Raw genomic sequence first — 22,732 nt, 5'->3', positions numbered from 1 at the left:
CCATTTATTTATCTCAGCTTCTTTAGTTGTACAGACTTTAGTAGAATTTTCCTCAGATGGAAATAGATAAATAAATAAATAATTAAATGAATAAATATATAAATGATTAATTTGAAAAAATCCAACAACCATTCATGTTTAAAGTCCTGTAGAAATCAGGGTTTTGATGCACATACCTACACATATTAAAGACAATATACAGCATACCTATATTTGATATCAAACTAAATGGAGAGGAATATAAATCAATCCTACTGAACAGAGGGACAAGGCAAGGCTGCCCACTCCCTCCATATCTCTACAACAGAGTACTTGAAGTCAAAGCTAGAGTAATAAGACAACTAAAGGAGATCATTTGGATACAAATCCGAAAGAAAGAAATCAAAGTATCGCTTTTTGCAGATGATATAACAGTATACATGAGTGACGGCAAATATTCAACTAGAGAGCAACTTCAGCTGATAACACTTTCAGCAATGTGGCTGTATACAAAATTAACTAAAAAAAAACAGTAGCCCACCCATATAGGAAATTCCAAAGGGATGAGATAGAAATTAGGAGGGAAACACCCTTTAAAATAGCCACTAATAACATGAAATAGCTTGTGTGACCCTAATCAAGCATGTGAAAGACTGGTTTGAGAAAAACTTCAAGTCTCTGAAAAAAGAAACTGAGGAAGATATCAGAAGATGGAAAGATCTCCCATTCTCATGGATCTGTAGGATTAACAGTGAAAATGGCCATCCTACCAAGAGCAATGTAGAGATTCAATGTAATTCCCATCATGTCTTTGGTCATCAGGGAAATGCTAATCAAATCAGCCCTGAGATTTCACCTAACAACCATCTGCATGGCTAAGATCAAAAACTCAATTGACAACACATGCTGGAGAGGATGTGGAGTTAGGGGAACCCTACTCCACTACTAGTGGGAATGCAAACTTTTACAACCACTTTGGAAATTAATCTGGCATGTTTTCAGACAATTAGGAGTATGTTTTAGAGGTAACCTAGAAGCCTGAACAGATGTAACCCATGGAAATTCAGTGTCCAAGTTGGTTCCATAGTAATGGGGACAACGACTGTAACTGATTGGCCTGCTCTTTGATCACCTCTCCCTGAGGGGTCTGGAGCCTTTCCAGGCCACAAGGAAGAAGAGGCAGCCACTCCTGATAGGTCCTGATAGACTAGGAATAGAAGGAAAGACAGGAGGACCTCCCCTGTTGGTGGGCTTCGTGGGACATGGGTGGAGATGGGGGAAGGAGAGTAGTATTGGGAGGGGAGGAGAGACAGAGCTACAGACCGGATACAAGGTTAATAAATTGTAATTGATAAAATTAAAAACACCAATACAATTGTTTACAGACCTTGAAAGAACAATTGTCAATTTAATATGGAAAACAAAGACCCTCAGAATTGCTAAGACAATCCTGTACAGCAACAGATCATCAGAAGATATTTCCATCCCTGAGCTCAAACTGGACTACAGAGAAATAGTTATAAAAACTGCATGGTACTGGCATAGAAACAGGATGGTTGATCAATGAAAGTGAATAGAATACCCAGAAATAAACCCACACACCTATGCTTTTTTGATTTTTGTCAAAGAAGCCAAAACCATACAATGTATAAAAGACAGCATCTTCAACAAATGGTGCAGGTTTTACTGGATTTCTACCTATGAAAAAATGAAAATGCATCAATATTTATCACCGTGCATGAAACTCAAGTCCAAGTGGAATAAAGACCTGAATATTTTTATCTTAAAATTAGTAAAAGAATAGTGATTGCCCAAATTGGTCCAAATTCTTTTCTAGAAAATTATTTTTCTAATTCATTATCCCCTTCTATATATTGTTGATATATATATATATATATATATATATATTAGTAAATGTAGGGAATAAAAACTTTACTATCATTTTAACATCATTCCATGTTAGAAAAATAAAAGTTAATGATTATGTTACAAGTAAACATTCTAATCTTTTATTGATATAGCACATCTGGAATTTTATTGCAAAAGTGAAAAAAAATTGTTTTGATTTTGTCACTTGTTTATAACTGGTTCACATTTATATTGCTCTGTTTCTTAAATGGTTGTAGCTCTATTGATGGACAAGGCTGTTGTGAAACATTCTAGAATATCTGTGCAAATACAAGTGAAAGGAATTGTAGTCAAACGATTGGAAGAAAAAGGTTGCAGAGTTTTCATCTCTCTTGGAGCTTAAATCTGCTCATTTCAGAGTATTCAAAATGGAGGTATTGAAGACCATGAGTAACAGTCATCCTCGTCCCTTTGTGGAGAGAATGATTTCCCTCAAGGTTGAAAATCTGGCAAACCAAAATTCATGCTGCACCCTGAGGCATATCTTTGAGCATGATGGGCCTGATAGTGATGTAAACATCCCCCAAATCCATTGACTAAAAGTCCATATTGGTTTCCTTAATCTATTTCCACAACAAACGTGATGCCAAGGATGCCATGGATCCCCTACATGGGTTTTTGCTAGATGGACATAAACTAAAGTTACAGATGGTTTACAAAATGGATCCACAGTACTCTCAACCTGACTGTAGCAAGGGAGGCCTAAAACATTATGAGGAAGACAATCATAAATTCCGTCGTCAAGGTGACACAAGCATTCTTGTCCCACCACTGGTATCAAACCATAGATCATACCAGATCTTCTCCAGGCCACTCACAATCCCTGGCTCAGTCTCAATATCGCTTTCAAAGGAGATCATCAACAAACAAAGGATCCAAGACCATGTTCTCAGTGTCCAGACAATAGCTGGTTCCATGAGACAGGTCTCATTCAAGTTTCAGGAATCTTCCTGGATCAAGCATGAAGAAATCTAAATCTAAATATTCAGGCAAGAGTGCACCCAAGTGTCATTCAGGAGAAGGTAGGAGCAGAGAGTTTCAATACTCCTCAGCACATAGCCTGAGTATTTCGAAAGATGAGGGTCAAGAGAAAAACCACTTACTGAGTTGAGAGAGATTTTGAAAAAAAAGGTGGAAGTAGGAAAATTGATACCTTGTATAGTATTTTATTGTCAACCTTTTCCAAGTTTTAACCTAAATTTACTATTACACTTATTGTGTTATTTGGATTACATGTAAAGTATTGAAATACTTATTTTTTCCTTTGTAAATTTTTGAAATAAAACATAATCATCTTTAGAATATTTACCTATTTAATAAGTTAATAGAGTATTAGCACCGAATCCTCCTATGACAATACGTACTCTGATTTGTTATCTAAAACTTGGTAATTAGACATACTTTTTTATATTCATCATCCTTTCAAGTTAAATGCTATATATTTATTTGGTATAAATGATAAATAATTCCTTCATTTGTATAATGATATTGGAATTATTTTATAATATTGATTAAGCAGCATTGTAAAATTTAAATGTTTTGTGTATGTATTAAGAACATTGGTACAATAGTTGAGAAATTGTGCTTAGTTATTACTGTGGTGTTTCCAGTACAGATTAACTGAATAGTTTAGAGCTTGAAAAGTCTCTTATGCAATGCATTTGCTTAAACTAGTTCTAGTGTCTATTGCTTTCCTTCTTTACTGTATGGTTAATACTGCAAAATCCCTGGGTCATAAATTCTGTTCAATTTCTCACTTTTTAAAAAAAGAAAAAAAGTTATTATATAATATATTCTGATCGTAGTTTCGCCTTTTACAACTTCTCTAAGATGTTCCTGACCACTTAAACCCACACACTCAAACACTTCCTTTCTGTCTCTCATAAGTAAGCAGTTAACAATATAAGAAAACAACAATATAAACATAATAAGAAACACAGGAACAGATAAAAACAAACCAATACTAATAGAAACCTCAAAGAAATACATTAAAGAAACACAGCTATCACAGAAACATTTTTATTTACACAGAAATTTCATAAAAACACAAAATTATAGGTTATAACATATAGACAAATAACATGTAATGTTAAAATAATTCAAACAAGGCATTATGAGATAAACAAACCTCCAAAAATACATTGATCATTTATGTTTGCTATTTACTTCTAGGCATGGGGCCTGCCATTAAGTATGGTTGGTAAAACTAGCTAGACAGCATTGGAGAAAACTCACTTTCCCTTGGAAGGGATTAGCAATCAGAGATCATTTCTGCATTAAGTGTGAGGCTTCTGTCCATATCCCCACTCTGAATTGCAAACCCAACTGCCTCAGACCCATGCACAGTACCTTCCAGTACACTGAACACTAGTCAGTAGAGATGAAGGTTCTCAGGTGCCACGAGCTCAACTTCTCCATGTTCAGTGACATATGTAGGAGTTGTCTTCAGCAATGCAGCAATGCAGCCTTACTGTTCATTTGTGGAGAGCAATGGATAATGCCAGAGACAGCCTGAGTTACCTGAGTTTCTCTTTGGGACACTTTGGTACGAACTCAATTAGACATAACACATTCCTGGTGCTGAAGGTTTCATTTGGTGGCAAGATGTAGCTAGTGGAGATGTGTCTCCCCCATTATTTGGTGATTGCATTTTGATTCCTGTCACATATGAATATATTTTATAAAGCAGTTCTATATGAACCCTCAATTCACCCTTGGTTTTAGCTATCTCTTCTCATACTCCCAGCCTTAACCATTCTTTGTTCGTTTTCCATTTAATCCTCCAGGGAGAGTTTCTCCATCTGTCTTTCTATAAATCTGGTATGCATCCAAGCTGATTATGGTGCATAATCTTTCTATATGCTACTGGAATTAGGGCTGAAATTTTTTAAGTGTGTTTTTTTTTTAATATATGTTCTTAACAGAAATTGCTCTATACTCTTCCCTGTTGGGTCTTGGTGTGGATTAGGTATTGAGGTTATTGTGTCCTTGTGAAAAAAAATTACACTTTGTATTTTTTCTTTCTATATTGCAGAATAATTAGAGGTATCTGCAATGATATTTATATGAAAGCCCTGTAATAGTCTGTGTTAAATGTAATTTTCTCTAATCTTTGTTGGTTGAGTGATTTAATTAGTGCCTCTATTTGACTAGAGGCACTAATTTAGGTCAAATATAATTACTTATCCAGTTTTGATTTAAATTTAGTAGGCTGTATATTAGTTTATCTGTTTATTTCAGGTTATCTTTTTCTTGGAGCACAGACTTTTAAAATATGTCCTTACAATTCTCTGGGGTTTTTTGTTGTGTGTTTTTCCTCCCATGTTTAATATGTAATTCTATTAATTTGGATATTCTCTCTATATGTTAGTGTTAATTTGGCTAAGTATCAAACTTACCTATTTTCTTTTCATTGTTTTTTTTCATTCTTTTTTTTTATGTCATCTGTAATTTTGATTGTTTCTTGCTTCCTACTCCTTTGTGATTTTGTTTTTCTCTTCATTGCATTGCATTAAAGTATGTCATTAAGTTGCTCATATGAGATCTCTCCAGATTTTATATGTAAATAGTTGGTGCTTTGCATTTGATTCTAAATCTGACTTCCTGTGTCTTATCTATTTGGGTAAATAGTATTTTCACTTGATTTCAATTTTTTAAAAAAATGGTTTTAGTTTTTAATTTCCTTCTTAATTTCTATCTTGAATCAATTTTCTGTCAGTAGTGAGTTGCTCACTTTCAACACGTTTTTAAACTGATATTGTTCTTGTTTTCATGTAGTTTTAATCTGTGGTGGTTATGTAGGGTATAGGGTATGATTTAAATTTTTTCCTTACTGTTGAGACTTGCTTTATTTTCAAGACTTTGGTCAATTTTGGAAGAAATTCTATGAGCTATTGAAAAGAAAGTATATTCTGAGTTTGGGTTAAATCTTCTCTAAAAGTCTGCTAAGCTTATGTACATGTGAAATCTTTAAGCTACAGCTTTTCTCGGTTTAGTTTTTGGCTGGATCACTTGTAAATTACTGAGAGTGAGGTCCTGAAGCCTCCCACTACCACTTTGTGGAGGTCAATATACTTTTCTATCTGTAATAGTATTTCTTTTATGAAGACAGTTACTTTTGTGCTTGGGATATGAATGCTTAAAACAGCTTCTTGGCAGATTTTTTTTTTCAACTTTGATGACTATGTAGTGTTCCCTGTCTCTTCTGATTAGTTTTTAGTCTATTTTTTTTTTTTTGTCAGATATTAAAACTGTAACACCTGCTTGGATTTTGTCTCCATTTGCTTTGAACATGCTTTTTCTTTCTTTTATCCCGAGGTAATATTTATTTTTGACTTTCAGATCTTGTTCTTGGATATCACAGAATGATGCATCCTGCTTTTTTTTGATTCTTTATTAATTATACTTCATTCACTTTGTATCCCCCTGTGGTTGCCTCTGTCCTCCAGTCCCAATTTCTCCATTCCTCTCCCATCTGCACAAATGCCACTCCCCAAGTCCACTGATAGGGGAGGATTTATTTTCCTTCCTTCTTATCCTAGTCAGTTAGGCCACATCAGGAGTATCTCCATTGTCTTCTTCTATTGCCTGGTAATGCTGCTTCACCCTTCTGGGGGCCAGGGGTTAATGAAAGAGCAGGCCAAACAGTTCATGTCAGAGACACTCTCTGTACCTATTACTATGGAACCCTGCACTGCCATGGGCTACATCTCTGCAGGGGTCTTGTGTTATTTCTATGCATGGTCCTTGGTTGGGAGAATCAGTCTCAGGAAAGACCCCTGTGCTCAGATATTTTGGTTCTGTTGCTCTCCTTGTAGAGTTCCTGTCCTCTCCAGATCTTACTGTTTACCACTTCTTTCCTAAGATTCCCTGCTGTGTGCCCAACAGTTGGCCATAAATCTAAGCATCTGTATTGATAGACAGGACTTCTTTCATAGGATTCCTTGAACCTTGCACAAAGTTCGGGTCAAGAAATTAAATATTTATACGTTTTATTTTTATTGAGTGTGGTAAACATCGTTAAGTTGAAATTTTCTTTCAAGTGCCATATGGAGAGCAGAAATTGTTGTAGATAGATCCTGCTCAAATTTGGTTTCTCCAACTAATGTGGTTGATAGTTTGGCTGCCAAATTTTCTCACATCATTTGGAGAATATGTGTCAGGCCCTCTCTTTTCTAGAACCTCCATTGAGAAATCAGGGTTTATTTAATGGCTCTGTCTTCATGATTTTTCTTATAGCTCCCATTTTTCTTTTCAAATTTCATATTTTTTTTTCCTTTCTTTCCTTGCCTGCAAATTTCATGATTTACTGGTTCTTAATTACTGAATAGTATTCCAGTGTGTAAATGTTCCACTATTTCTGCATCCATTACTCAGTTTATGGACATCTGTGTTGTTTCCAGATTCTGACAATTACGAATAAAAGTGCTAGGAACATAGTAGAACAAATGTCCTTGTTGTGTGCTTGAATATCTTTTGGATATATGCCAAGGAGTGGAATAGCTGGATCTTGAGGAGGCACAATTCCTAATTGTCTGAGAAAGATCCAGAATGATTTCCAAAGTGCATGTACATTTTCCATTCCCACTAGCAATGAAGGAGGTCTCCCTTTTCTCCATGTTTACTCCAGCATGTTTTGTCACTGGACTTTTTGATCTGAGCCATACTGACAGGTGTAAGATCATCCTGAGTGAGGTATCCCCAAAGCAGAAAGACATACTTGATATATAACTTAGTTCTTAGTGGACAGTAGATATAAAATATAGGATAAACATACATAATAGGTATATCAAAGGTAGCTAAGCATGAAGGAGGACCCTGAGTTAGATGAGCAAGCCTGACTCAGACAGCCAATTTGGAAGAGTGAACAGCCAATTGGGAAGAGCCAACAGGGAAGAGCACAGGAGCCTACAACCGAGAGCCACTGATAGATTCTACCCAGCAGGGTATCAGAGCAGATGCTGAGACTCACAGACATAATTTGGGTAGAGTGGAGGGTACCTTATAAAAGAAGGAGGAGATAGAAAAACCTAGAGGGGACAGGAGCTCCTCAAGTAGAGCAACAGAAACAAAAAAAATCTGTGCAAAGGGTCTATTCTTAGATGAATGTTCCAACCAAAAAAATATACTTAGAGATAACTTAGAATCCAAGCAGGGATGTAGCCCATGGCAGCTCAGGTCACAAAGAAAGAAAATGTACCCTGTTTTGATGAGACATGATAGGCTAGGATCAGATTGAAAGGGAGGAAGACCTCCTCTATCAGTGGACTTAGGGAGGGGCCTGGGAGGAGGGGAGGGATGGAGGAAAGCTGGGATTGGGAAGGGATGTGGCAGGGGTATATAGCTGGTATACAAAGGGAGTAAACTGTAATTAATTATAAAGTAATTTTAAAATTAAAATAAAACAAAATATATTAAAACAAGTAAATGGAGATTGTAACACTAACATGTTATTAAATTCTAGGATGTATAATGATATTGCAAATAAGTATTATTTTTTCCAAGTCATCCTGTCTGAACCAAGACATATGCAACCAGATTAGTAATGTCATAATTAAAATAAAATTTCAACCTTTCCCCATTTCCATTTCCTCCCTCCAACCTTCCCCCTTTCTTCCTGCCTTTATATCTTCTAAAATTCATGACTTTATTAAATTCATATTTATTGTTATATGTACATGTAAAAAGATAAATATAGTCATACAACACACTAAATTTAATTCCTGTTGCTTTGTGAATATGATTCCAGTGCAGAACGCTTGGTATTGGATAACTAACTAGTGGTGTCTTTTGGGGGTAGTAGAATGTCCTCTACCAGCAGTTATTAATTGCCTTTAGTTCTGTGTTTATTGATGAGTCACTCATCCCACATCAACAAGTCTATTAACATCCTTCTTTGGGTTTTCTTCTTTGTTTTGAAAAAGTATTGCTTAAATAAAAAGAAAGAAAAAAAGAAAAAGTATTGTTATCATCACCACACATCCAAAAGTTCCCATCCTCCATGCACCCTGGAAAGTCCAGTCAGAACTTATCACTTCTATCTATAATATACATCATATGTTTTAAGCATGCCTGTCACATTTTAGAGTTCTGGTTAAGTATTTACTATATTCATGAAAAATAAAAGAAAAAATAAACAGTAAGCGAAATCTCTAACATAAATCCTGTACTAAGGAGCTCTCATACAGAGCTTATTCATTCATTCATTCATTTATTTGCTATTATAAACTTTGTTGTGCTGGGGAATAGAAACTTAACTTGAATTTCATGCTTACACACACAATAGGCTCTACCACTGTGCTATGCCATTTCTGCAGCTCCCAAGTAGAATTTTGAAATAGTTAAAAATCTTTTTCTCTGAGTTCAAGGGTTTTAACAGCATAAGACAAAGCCAGTAAGATAATGTTTTATTTTATTTTATTATTTTATTTTATTTTATTTTATTTTTTAAACAAGTCAACACAACCAAAGAGAGTCTAGATCTGCTCCAGTGCTCTACTGGCTTCCTCAAGATGGTAGGCAATGGGACTTGGGTCCCGAGCCAGCTCTGCTCTGTAGTTTTCTCTGTCTGTGCTGTGTTTGCTGATTCTGACTCAGGTGAGTTGTGCAGTTGTGGAGCAGGCAGAATGGGGCCATATCTCCCCAGCAATACCAGAAGGTATCCTCTCTACAGGATGGTGAGTGTCAGTGCCATTAGCCACAACATCCTGGAAGGTTTCAACAAGATAGTGAAACTGGGCTTCTTGGTTAAGTGCCAGGAGCAGCTTGTACCCAGAAGGTTTTCACAGGACTATGAGAGTGGGTGCCAAGGTTTGGAGTCTTACCATCAGTACCAGAATTTTCCATTGAACAGGCAGTGAGAGTGAACAACCAAAGTCAGAACCAAGATCGATTTGTCCTAGGAATGTTTTCACAGAAGTTAGGATTTGCTGGATGGCCTAAGGCTGCATGTTCAGAGCTGCAAACGGATGTTTCCAGGAATGCATCCATAGCAGGTAGGCTTGGGCAGGAGTCTAGAATTTTATTTTATTTTTCCTGGAATGATCCTGGTGGCCGGAATTTGGATCTTTGCATATTCACATGGATTCTTCTTTCACCTGAGAAACAGACTGCAGGAGTTTGGAGTTCACAGTAAGACCTGCTGGTCACTCTCCTCCCAGTGCTGAGCTGCTATTTACAGACACTGTGTGGTTGGCCCTTCCATCTTGAGTCTTCCATTTTTCCAGTTTTCAGCTCAGCTGTTGGATTCTTAGGTTGGCACCTTAGTAATTCATCACCACCCCTATTAACACAGACAAACACATAACAAAGCTATGTGATACTTGATTCACTCAACAGTGTCTCTTTCTGTTCTTTGGAGCTTTTTAAAGATATTCTCCTTTCTTTGCCTCCAATTGATTGGCCATCTCTTTGAAAGACTTGTTCATTTCCTCCTTATGAGCCTCAAATAATTGGGCAAACATGGCTTTAAAATCATTTTCCTGTGCTTCTGCTGAATTGGTGTATCTATCGTTTTTGGGGTTTGCTGGTGAAGTCATGATGTCCTGATTTATGTTGGAAGTGTTCTTTCGCCTACCTCTGGCCATTGGCTTATCTGAAACCTTCCCTGTTTGTTTTTGGATTCTGCAGATCAGACTGGTTCTGTCTCTCTCTGGTGTCTGGAGAGTTCTTCAGGAAGCTGAGCACTCTCAGCGTGTGCTGAGGACTAGCTGTACCTGTGGGAGGAAAGTACGCAGGCGCAAATGGGGCAAATGCAAGTGTGTGTGCACGCGCGCGCGCGTGTGGGTCTGTGTGTGTAAGTGTGCGTGGATGAGTTTCTCGAGGGACAGAGTGATGGGTAATGTTGAACCCTTGAGTGTGCTCATCCTCTTTAGCCATCAGGGAAATGCAAATCAAAACGACCCTGAGATATCACCTTACACCCATCAGAATGGCCAAGATGAAAAACTCAAGCGATAGCACATGCTGCAGAGGTTGTGGAGAAAGGGGAACCCTCCTCCACTGCTGGTGGGAATGTAAACTGGTACAACCACTCTGGAAAGCTATCTGGCGCTTTCTAAGACAAATAGGAATAGTGCTTCCTCCAGACCCAGCTATACCACTGCTAGGTATATACCCAAAGTTTGTTCAAGTACACAAAAAGGACACTTGCTCAACCATGTTTATAGCAGCTCTATTTGTAATAGCCAGAACCTGGAAACAACCCAGATGTCCATCAACGGTGGAATGGGTACAGAAATTGTGGTATTTTTATACAATGGAATACTACTCAGCAATCAAAAAGGAGGAAATCATGAAATTTGCAGGCAAATGGTGGGATCTAGAAAAGATCATTCTGAGTGAAATATCCCAGAAGGAGAAAGACAAACATGGGATATACTCACTTATATAGACCTATAATATATGATAAACATAATGAAATCTATACACCTAAAAAAGATAATCAATTGAGCAGACATGGGGTAAGATGATCAATCCTCATTTAGAAAGACAGATGGGATGTGCATTGAACGTATGACAGGAGTCTACTGAGCGCATCTGAAAGACTCTAACTAGCAGTGTTTTCAAAGCAAAGACTCATGACCAAACCTTTGGCAGAGTACAGGGAATCATAAGAAAGAAGGGGAATTAGTCTGATGGGGAAAGGATAGGAGCTCCACAAGGACCAAATATATCTGGGCACAGGGTCTTTTCTGAGACTGACATTCAACCAAGGACCATGTATGGATATAACCTAGAATCTCCACTCAGATGTAGCCTGTGGTAGCTCAGTAACCAATTGGTTTCCCAAAGTGAGGGGAACAGGGACTATTTCTAACAGGAACTCAATGACTGGCTCTTTGGTCTCCCCACCCCCGAAGGGAGGAGTAGTCTGTTAGGCCACAAAGGAGGGCTTTGCAGCCAGTCCTGAAGATACCTGATAAAACAGGATCAGATGAATGGAAAGGAGGTCCCCCCTATCAGTGGACTTGGAAAGGGGCACGGGGGAGATGAGGGAGGGAGGGAGGGACTGGGAGGGAATGAGGGATTGGGACAAGGCTGAGATAGAGAGTTGATAAAATGTAACTGATTAAAAAAAAAAAAAAGACCATGACTACCTATGAGCTCCTAATAAATAAATAAACAGTAGATATTTCTATGTGTTCACATTAAAGGAACAATCACTAAATTATACATGTTCAAACAAACAAACAAAAAAAGATGTTCTCTCAACCATTTTGTGATTAACAAAACACTACCATATTTACATCTCTGGATTGGAGTTTATTCGCATGTGATCTGCACTGAAATAATTCATAGGAGCACCCAGACACAGATTGTTATCTCTCATCTTATCTTTCAAGTAAAGGCAATGATTTTTGTGAAGACCAAAATCATGAGGTGATGTTATTGAACTGACCATAAATGCATTTGTAGTAGAAAATGATACATATGCAACCAGCATTAGCAAATCTGTGAAATTTGATGTTTATTTATTGTAATGATAGCTGTTGAAAATGTTTTGAGATGCTATTTGGCCATATTCTGATGATACCTTTACATAAAGTGTATTATCTTCAACAATTTCATATATCTAGTAGCAATTCTATTGGTTGTTTTTTTTTTTGTTTTTTTTTTTTTTTTTTTGAGCTATTGGTCATACACCACTTTTCACAACAAATAGAAATATAAAACTTAAATCAAATAGAACTTAATTGGAAACAAATGTCTTTCCCAACAGGGCCTACATAGATGCCATGAAATACTTGTGGGTTACCAGGATTAAGAATAAGTGTGGTGATGTATTCAACTAGCCTTGAGAGTCCAAAAATTCTGTTAGACATCCTAAAACTCAAAGGATAGTGTCCCTGAGCTGCTGTTAGGCTCCCAAACTGAAGAATATTGATGTATTGATGTTATGAAATTTATACACAGGACTTCAATTTTCTCCAGTATGAAATGGGGGTGAATATTATCTTAAAAGACTCACTATAATCTGATATTTATAGTTGTAGGCTTATGTCTGTCTGTGGAGGGTTTATTTTAACAATTTGTCTCTTTTGGTTTTATTACAAGTATATAAGGCTAGAATCAATATACTCATTTGTTTTGAGAGGCAATTTATGTCACTTCTAGAATCTAGCAACATTAAGAGTATTTAAACTAATTTAAACCTATATAACTTGTTTAATTTTTTTTTATGATCTTCAATATTCCTATGACTTAACCTCATGAATTATGAAAACCACACCATTCAATGAACTATCAACAAGTAGTACTATAGAATCCAAGTAGGTACCATTGTAATAGGATCAGGGACTCTATCTGACATGAACTGATTGGACTGCTCTTTAATTAACTCCCCATGAGGGGTAAGCAGCAATACCAGTCCACAGAAGAAGACAATGCAGCCACTCCTGATGAGACCTAATTGACTAAGATCAGGAGAAAGAAAAAGAAGACCTAGCTATCAGTGGACATGGGGAGAAGCATGCATGCAGTGGGTGAAGAAGGGAGGGATTGGGGCAGGAGGAGGGAAGGAACCACAGAGGGAATACAAAGTGAATAAAGTGTAATTACTAAAGCATTAAAAAAGAGTACTGTAAATGATCATAAAAATGTAATTACCATGAACCTCAATGAATTTATTGACAGGTTTTCTATAGTAGTCTACGATGTTGTATGCTGAGAGAAATATTAAAATATAATATTTTTATTCTCATTTAAATTTCTCTAAATTTATTTAGGATAAGATGAGTCTTTCTCAAGGGAAATGATCCAAACATTTCTTCTCCTTTTGCTTATAATACTATGCTCTCAGAGACAGCCCCTGTTCCCCTTACTAGTGGCTGGCTCTTTGATCATCTCCTTCTGATGGGGGAGCCTTGGGAAGAGCCTTACCATTCCAGAGGAAAACAGTGCAGCCAGTCCTGATGAGACCTCATAGGCTAGGGTCAGATGGAAGGGGAGGACGACTGCCCCTATCTTTGGACTGGGGGAAAGGCATAGGAAGAGATGAGGGAGGAATGCTAGAATTGGGAGGGTTCTAGAGAGGGGGCTACTGATGTGATACAAAATGAATAAATTGCAATTAAAAGAGAAATTAATTAAAAATTATGCTGTGTATTATCAAATGTATTAATTTTGAAAATTTTAAACTATGTAAAATAGCCAAGTCTTGGTAATCAATCTATGCTCTTTATAAACAAACTGTATGCATTTTTTTTAAGAAAATTCATGTTACAGTTTTGGAGTTCTTTTTAATTTCTTTTCATGTTAATTTGTCCAGCTAGATAAGTGGTCTTATGTAATATTCCTTGTTTGATTTTTTAGAAATCTAGCTAGTCTTCTGAAAGAATATGAAAACATGTTGCAAGAGGAAAAAAGAAAACTCAACATTTTTTAAGTCACAAACCAGAGAAATTCAAGACACTGTGCTATCTTGATATAAGTTAATTTTAAGACTTTAATCCAAAATTAAGAAAACAAATAAAATACTTAACAAAATTTCTTGCAGGAGAATGTATGGAGAACAACCAGACACAAACTGAAAATTCTGAATATGACTTAATATTTGTAAGGTCATTTGTGTCAGAAGAACATAGATCTGAAACAATGACTGCAAGTCCACCTATCATAAATCATGCAAGAATCACGCACCCAAATCTTCCAAAAGAAGGAGCACCTATAGAAAGTAAGTCACATCTAAATTTACTGAAAGGAGTGATATGCTTGTCTTCCTTTACAATGTATGTTTTCTTAGCATCCTTTGAAAAATAAATTAGATAATTTATAGAATTCAGCAAAACCAGATTAAAAATATTACTCACCAGTACAAACATTTGAAATTTATTTTTATTTACTTATTATAATTTATTTACTTTTCATCCCACTGCAGCCTCCTCCCATGTCTCCTCCCAATCCTACTTAGCATCTCTCTTCCATGCCTATGCCCTTTACCCAGGTCTCCACCCCTTCTATCTGACCCTAGCTTCTGAGGTCTCATCAGAGCTGGCTGCATCATCATTCTCTGTGCCCTGGCAAGGCTGCACCCTCTAGGAGGAAGCCACAGAGTTCATGTACCCCTTTCTGGAGAGCACACAGGCTTTAGCTACCTTCTACAATGAATACCTTTTCAGTAGAATATTTTCTCCAGGAACTGCGATGATTCTGTGAATTAGAACAGTTGAATTTATTTTTATTGTTAATGAGGTGATATCTTAGTATATATTGACAAGTCTTATATGGTGACTTACAATATCCGCCATTTTTTATAACTTACATTGTCATTATTACAAAAATTCAGGAATTCAACATCCTCAGTACCCAAACTCCATGTTGGAAAAGCTCTAATCAAGTGGATCTGAAATGGGGAAGAATATTGTTAGTCATGGTAGAATTGTGATTGTGGACAATTCTGTTAAGGAGAGACTTGCTAAAAGTTGCCAAATATCTGACAGTGTTCTCCAGTATAGCAATGTAGACACCTGAGTCAATAATACAGATACTGAGAAATCTATCTCTAACTTCACTATTTCTTATTTACTCCCAGTGTGAAATATACAATGTTATTAGCATACTTAAAACAACTAAAGAGATTGTAGTTTTACCAATTCAAAAATCATAGCAAGAGAAATTGTCTATCATATCAAATTAACCATGTAGAAATTATTTACGCTTAAGGCTGTGCAGAGAAACTAAACTCTCATAGTAAATTCAAAAACTAATCTATATAGAAGTTTCTTCAATTAAAAAAAAAAAGCTTCTTCCTGGAAATAGTGTATAAAAAACAACTAATATTACAACAGTTTGGACTTGTTATTTATTAATTTTTTGGCAATTATTCAGTCTACTACTCTTTCATACTTTCTGTTAGGTACTGGTATTCATTATGTTTTAAAATATATTTGTTTAAATTTTTTATGCCTTCTTTTTGAGAACAGACACATTCAAAAGTTTCAATATCCCTAAGTAATAACATTCTATAATCAAGTTGATCTGAACTGAAAGCCACCTTACCTGTTCCTGGGGAACAGTTCTTAAAGTTTTTGATACAATTGCTAATAATCACTCCAAGGAAAGGGGATGTGATGTTTCTTATGTCTAGTGTGTTTTAGTGTGATGATAACAAGAATATTACCAAACTTCCTACAGTTAGCAGGATTTGTTTTCTAAATATAGTTCTCTGTTCTATATGTCAATAGTGTCTGCTTTGAAAAATAAACTGCTCTAGCCACAGATAGTACTACGTTTTTCTTTCACTGAATATGGGGAATGTTACTAACCAAAGTCATAAAACATTGTTTTTGAAAACTGCCTTAAATATATCTAAAGAATAGTCTACTGTAATAGTTTCGTTCTTCTGTGAGTGCTTACATGCAGGTATATGTTATGTTTATTCTAATAATATGGACTAATAAGCAATTCTTCTAAACTTAAAATCACTGTAGCACTAAGAATTCCTCAAATTATTTAAAGCATTTAAACTTTGCTTCATTTTGCTACTGTCTACAATAGTCATCACTTAAAACAAGGATGTATATTATAAAGACCACTACATGCATGAACATAAAGGGTAATGTTTTTAGAGTAATGAAAAATTTACAATAATGCATTTTTTAGCTAACCACCAGAATTGAATATTAACTGCAATATGCTTGTTTGGTTGTATTAGCATATACTGTTAAGACTTCTTTTCTGGCATATCTTCCCAATGGTGTATAGTTTTATATAAATTGCTATAGATTTTTCTATAAATATATTCAGACCTTTAAAATGAATTTAAACTGCTCCTTTCTTACAAATTTAGACTGTAGAGTTTGAGAAATAATATATAAACATTAAATCTATATAAAATCTTAAGAAATGTTACATTTTTTCTGAGAGTTTCATCTGAAGTGAATCTTCAAAACACTACATTTAACTAAATCTGGTTATTTAGATACCTTCTTACTTCCTTTGGTTTTTTGGTGTCACATGGAGAAGACTATTTTTCTTTTGTTCCAACTATTAATTCTACTATAGAACAACTATTTGATTTCAAACAATCTGAATGTATGACAACGAAAAAAAAGTAGAGATAACAAATTTTGTACATGACCATAGTGATCAAGGCAATTTAACCAATTGAGATGTCAACAGAGTAAAAAGTGTTATCTTTACTAAAGAAAATCAATGATCACAGAATGATCATTTGTCATTTGTATGGAAATTTACATGAAATAATTTGGAATCCAAAGAGAGGCAAGTCAAAAACCCACAGTTTGAGTCTAAATTTTCCAAGACTAAAGTAGTACAAGGATACATAACCAAAGCAATGATTTCAGTTTCAGCTACTAGAAGACAGATGATAGGAAGAAACGAGACCCCAAAACTTTTGATTATTAAGTATAAACTGAAAATAAGGGACCTCAATTTTCACTGATTGTAATGTTCTAGAAACTTTGGCTATGCATGACATGAAGCTTCTGAATGTTATCATAAACATGAATTAAATATAGTTAGAGCTAAACAATGAGATGCTAATAATCCAATACATTGTATATCAGTAAACTTTTTTTAAATTTTCTACAAGAAGGAATATTGTTTCAGTAGAATATTTTCCAGGTACTTCTACCCAATGTGAGTGTGGGAAATAGCATATTTCTGTGGTGGCCAGTATAAACAGCTTGAGATATCATTTTGGTCCACTTTCTGTGTGCATTCCCACAATGTATAAAAATACTTATTATCTTAATATGTGGTTTGCTATATATTATCATTTTTTTTCTTCTGAGAGGTCATAAATACAACATCATCCAAAGAAAATTCATATATTGTATTCCATTAATAAGTCTCAGTTGAGATCCTCATGTTCCTTCCTAGTGGACATAGTCTAACATTTAAAAGTGATTGTGCTGATACAATTCAAGACGTAAGTACAGATATTACTTTATTCCAGTGGGGAGACTCTAGGAATGTTTCTGTCAGCCAGGTAGGTCCAATTATTCCGTTGGCATATACATGTCACTACATAACAAAACCCCAACCAACCTCCAGGCCCCTCTGGTAACTAGTAACATTTACCCATTATGATTATCTAAGGCTCCAAATTAGCTTTCTGGCATGTCTCAGATCCTGCACTGTTCTCATGCTATGCTATTTCCTACTCTAACAAACTCTTCTCCTTCTTCAACATTCCCTCTTATAATTGGAAGGACCATCCCATAATTTTTGCTATTTTCTCTGCTTCAGAGAGATTGCCTGGCTGACTGCCAGCTGACACTTTGAGAAGCCTCTGAATTTTTCTGTTTCATGTCTACATTTTCTCCAACAGTGGGGTGGTCATTTTAAGTGTTACCTCACTGTGCACAAACTTACCCTAGCCTTTCCTACAATTCTTTAACAGGATTTTATATGGAGTGTAGTAGATATACATACTCACTTCATCTGATCTAAACTTTCTGGCTAACTCAAATTCCTGGTAACAGTATGAGTTACAATTTTTGTTTTCATTTGCCTTTGTCTACAATAGACTTGTAGTTAAAACAATTCCATGCATTACCAAAAATACATGTATTATCAAAGATACCCTAGAAATAAAAGGTACAATATGTCATATAAAAGTATAAATAATTAATGAAAAGGAAATAAAATTGAAACTTGAACTAAAACATTAGTATTGAGCCGTAACTGCAATAATTTGTTTGATCATATTAGTATCTCCATCATGGACTAAAACTGATTGATTTTTGATAACTCCTATAAGAGTGTTAGGTTATCTTTATTTCTACCTGTGAAACAAGCTAATTCAATGCAAATTAAAGTATTTACATGCAAGTTTACTGGAGCAACTCTAGGTACATTCACTGGTCCCAATGAATGGAGCCAGGTGAGTCTCCATGCAGAGGCAAAGAGAAAGTGTGTGTGTGCAGAGAAAGTACAGAGGGAAAGCAGAGAGTAGAGAGGAAATGTAGAAAGAGAGAAGGGAAGCAAAATATCTGGATTATATAGTGAAGAGCCTCTGGAGATGAGGAAGCTCCTGTCCCTAGGCTGGACATTTCAGGATAGGGGGTGGGGTATGTCAGCTGTGTCTTGTAATGGTTAGGGACTGAGAGATGCTGGAAGAACCTGGAAGTCAGGTTCACCTGGTTACAAAAGGCACCTCAGCTGCTTATCCTACATCTGAAACCCACCATCCAAGCTTTTTGTTGATCATAAATGAACAAGTGGTAGAGTATTTGTTTATGACTGCTTCGTTCTGACATTGGTCATCATCAATGAGGCAAGGGTTCCAAAAGCTGTAAAGTTGCTCAAGTCCAGGAAGGGCAGGCTGTTTTTCTTGCTCTCTAACATTTGTGGAACCACCTGCAGCTAGGGAAGTGCAGTTGAAGCAGTCTTTGAGTTTAGGCCTGAGCACCTGCTTTCTCTGTGCAGCTCATGAAGAAACTCCTGGACCTAACAGGATGCTCGAAGACATAGATGTTACGCAATTTAGGGAATGTAGGCATCGAAATTTTGCCTTAGGTGTGCATTTGAAACTTTGATTGTTGGAGAAGGGTAGTCCCAAAACCAGGGAGCGGAAGAAGGATCACACCCCCAGGGAGAAGTAAGTAAGGAGAAACATGTTGTGTATTGACAGTACTTATCTGGAGTTCATTTCACCTTGGAGAGTTGGAACCAGTGTACTTCCAAATATGGGGACAAGTCCACTGTGTGGCAGACATGTCATGTACCTTCCCTACAATCAATGAAAACACTCTCCCCCATAATCTGGGTGTGACTTTATCTGGTCTTGTCCCCTGAAGCTGGTGAAACCAAACCTGCTGTAAAAAATTAAATTATTTTTTAAAACATTTTTTCCTTTAAAGAGAAATATTCCTTTTTTATAAATTATACTTTATTCATTTTTTTTATCCCAGCTTTAGTCCCCTCACTCATCTCTATCCACCATCCCACCTCCCAACTTCATCTTCCACCATGCCTCTACCCAAGTACACTGATAGGCGAGATCCTCCTCTCCTTCCCTCTGACCTTAGCCTATCAGATCTCATCAGTACTGGCTACATACTGCTCCCCCATCAGGGAGGAGTAGGTGTCAAAGAGCCAGCCATTGAGTTCATGTCAGAGACAGTTCCTGTTCCTATTTCTAGGGATCACACTTAGACACTAAACTGCCATAGGTTACATCTCTGCAGGGGTTCTAAGTTATCTCTAAGAATGGTCCTTGGAGTATTAGTCTCAGAAAAGACCACTTTGCAGAGATTTTTTGGTTCTTTTGCTCTCGCTGTTGAGCTCCAGCCCCTCCAGGTTTTCCTCACTCTCTCTACATTCATAAGATTCCATGCTTATTATTTTAACATTTTACCTGACTGAAATTGGCTTATTTTGTTGGTGGAGATAACCTTTCAAAATAAAATTTAAAAAAGCAGTTTTTGATTTTGTCTAAGACGTTTCTAAACTTATCCAGGAACAAATTAAGCTTGCTAAAATGAATTTGGACTCTCCTTCTTTTAATTAATATTGTTTATATAAGCAAAGGCATTGATTCTGAAAGATTTTAATTCATGAATGAGATAATTCATTAGGTTCTTTTTCATGTGGAATTTTTATTAAAGAAAATAAATTATTCTCTCATACAGTACTCCCCTATTACAATTTTACCTATTTATATTCCTCTAGCTCCACTCCACATCACCTCTACCCCAAGATATACTCTGCCTCTGTTTTCCTTTAGAAAACAACAGGCCTCCAAAAAACAGCAACCAAACGTGGCAAAACAAGATACAGTAAGACAGTACTAAATCCCTTATATTGAGGACAGACAAAAATAACCCAATAGTAAGAAAAAAAATAGGCAAGAAGTCAGGATCACACCCAGTCTCAATGTTTGTATTCCCTGAAAAACACAAAGGTAACAGCCATAAAATATAGGCAGAGGACCTAGGCAGGTTATAAAACAAATTTTTGAGAAGTATTTTATGATGTGTTTGATATTTAGAATCCCTTCTTACTTCTTATTTTGATAACAGGTAAAGAAGGCCCTATACATAATATGCTTAGATATGATACTCCTAATTACCAGCCAAATACCTTTGAACAATATGAAGTCAAACCAGGAAGAGAAAAAAGAATATCTCCATCATGGAAAGGGGGACCACTGAACAATTCACACATTCTTAATTCTGTGAAAGGAAGTGGTCCTAAGAATAATTATGAGAACCCAGCTGCAAAACATGTTACAAGATTTCTTGGAGAAGAAAATATGGAGGACAACCAGAGACAAGTGGAAAATACACCATCCAAGCCTGTGCTTGAAAGGCCAAGTAAATCAAAGAGAAATGCAAGTGATACACTGATGGTGGGTCCATCTACCAGAAGTCAGACTAGGAAAAGATGCAGAAATTCACAAAATTGGAGAGAAAGTTCATGGATGAAAAGTAAGTTATATCAAGTGACAACATGATTGTTCCACCATATGGAAAGGATTTTTTGTTGCATGAAAAAGAGAACAGCCAGAGGCATTTGGAAGTATGCACAGCAAAAATAAAGGAAAGGTAGAATAAACATATCTAGCATTCTGGGCAACACCAGAGTTTTCTGTAAGAGATGGGAGAATAGCAGGAGATGGACAATGAAGAATACCTAGTGAGAATATCTAGATTATAAGTAGGATCAGTAGCTGGAGGAAGCCAGGGTAGCTAAGGGTGATTTGAAGGGCATTTTTTTTTGTGTAGGGAATGGGAGAACCTAGTGGCTAGCATGGAACTTGATATGCTCATAGGCATCATAGGAATATGTTAATTGGAGAGCAAGACATTCCTTTTGCTAGAGGTAAAGCAAATTGCTCCTTTTGGTAGCCAGGGAACTATCATAACGAGTTCCTGGGTTATGCTGACATTGATCTAACTGCCAGAAATCCATGTATTGTCCATGTTGAGTTCATTTCAGCATGTTTGAACTGCCTTTTGAAGTTTGGCTAATTGACTGTCTTTGGACCTGAACTAGGTCACCACTGAATTCAGTGAACATACTGTTACAGATTTTTTTTTTAATTCTCTTCCAAAGAATGGCTATTCAGTAAAATGGGTTCCAGTAAATTGTCAATTTCTGACATGGAACTTTCATTAATTTTTTGACATCCATTTTCAGGAGGATTGTTAACATAGCCATTTATTTTTATAATACTCTCTAGTATTTAGTGATAGTTATCAATTTTACATATATGTTAGCAATTTATAGTTCTCTTTTATAAAGTAAGATGCAGGAGAAATTCAACAGTGCAAACAATGTTTCATTATGATAACCAACTATCTCTTATCCTTAGCCAAATATGTCTGCCTGTGGAGGCATTTTTAATCTTGAGAAATTATTATGATTGGTTAAAACTAAGTTTAGGCACCATACTGTGACTTACCTACTGTGAAATTACCAAAAATGCTTCTGGTTTCATACAACATAAAGTGCATCTTCCCGAGGGGTATCTCCATGCCATAATAGTGACTGTAATAGTAACCTTGAAAAAATAAAAACAAATATGTATCCTAACCAAAGAATTTATATTTTTTTCACAATGTGAAATACGAATTTTAATCTAGTGCCAAGGATTATTAAAAGTTTTCTACTTGAAAATAGTATTATATTGTTTCCCTAGAGCATACAATATAAATTTAGTTTTTTTTTTAAATTTTATTTTTTTTATCAGTTACATTTTATTAACTCTGTATCCCAGCCGTGTCCCGATCCCTCATTCCCTCCCAGTCCCTCCCTCAATCCCTCCCTCATCTCCACCGTGCCCCTTTCCAAGTCCACTGATGGGGGGGAACTCCTCCCCATTCATCTGATCCTGTTTTATCAGGTATCTTCAGGACTGGCTGCAAAGCCCTCC

Source organism: Meriones unguiculatus, assembly GCF_030254825.1.
Source record: "Meriones unguiculatus strain TT.TT164.6M chromosome X unlocalized genomic scaffold, Bangor_MerUng_6.1 ChrX_unordered_Scaffold_31, whole genome shotgun sequence".
NCBI classification, from domain to species: Eukaryota; Metazoa; Chordata; class Mammalia; order Rodentia; family Muridae; genus Meriones; species Meriones unguiculatus.
Note: the sequence above shows the minus strand (reverse complement) of the source record.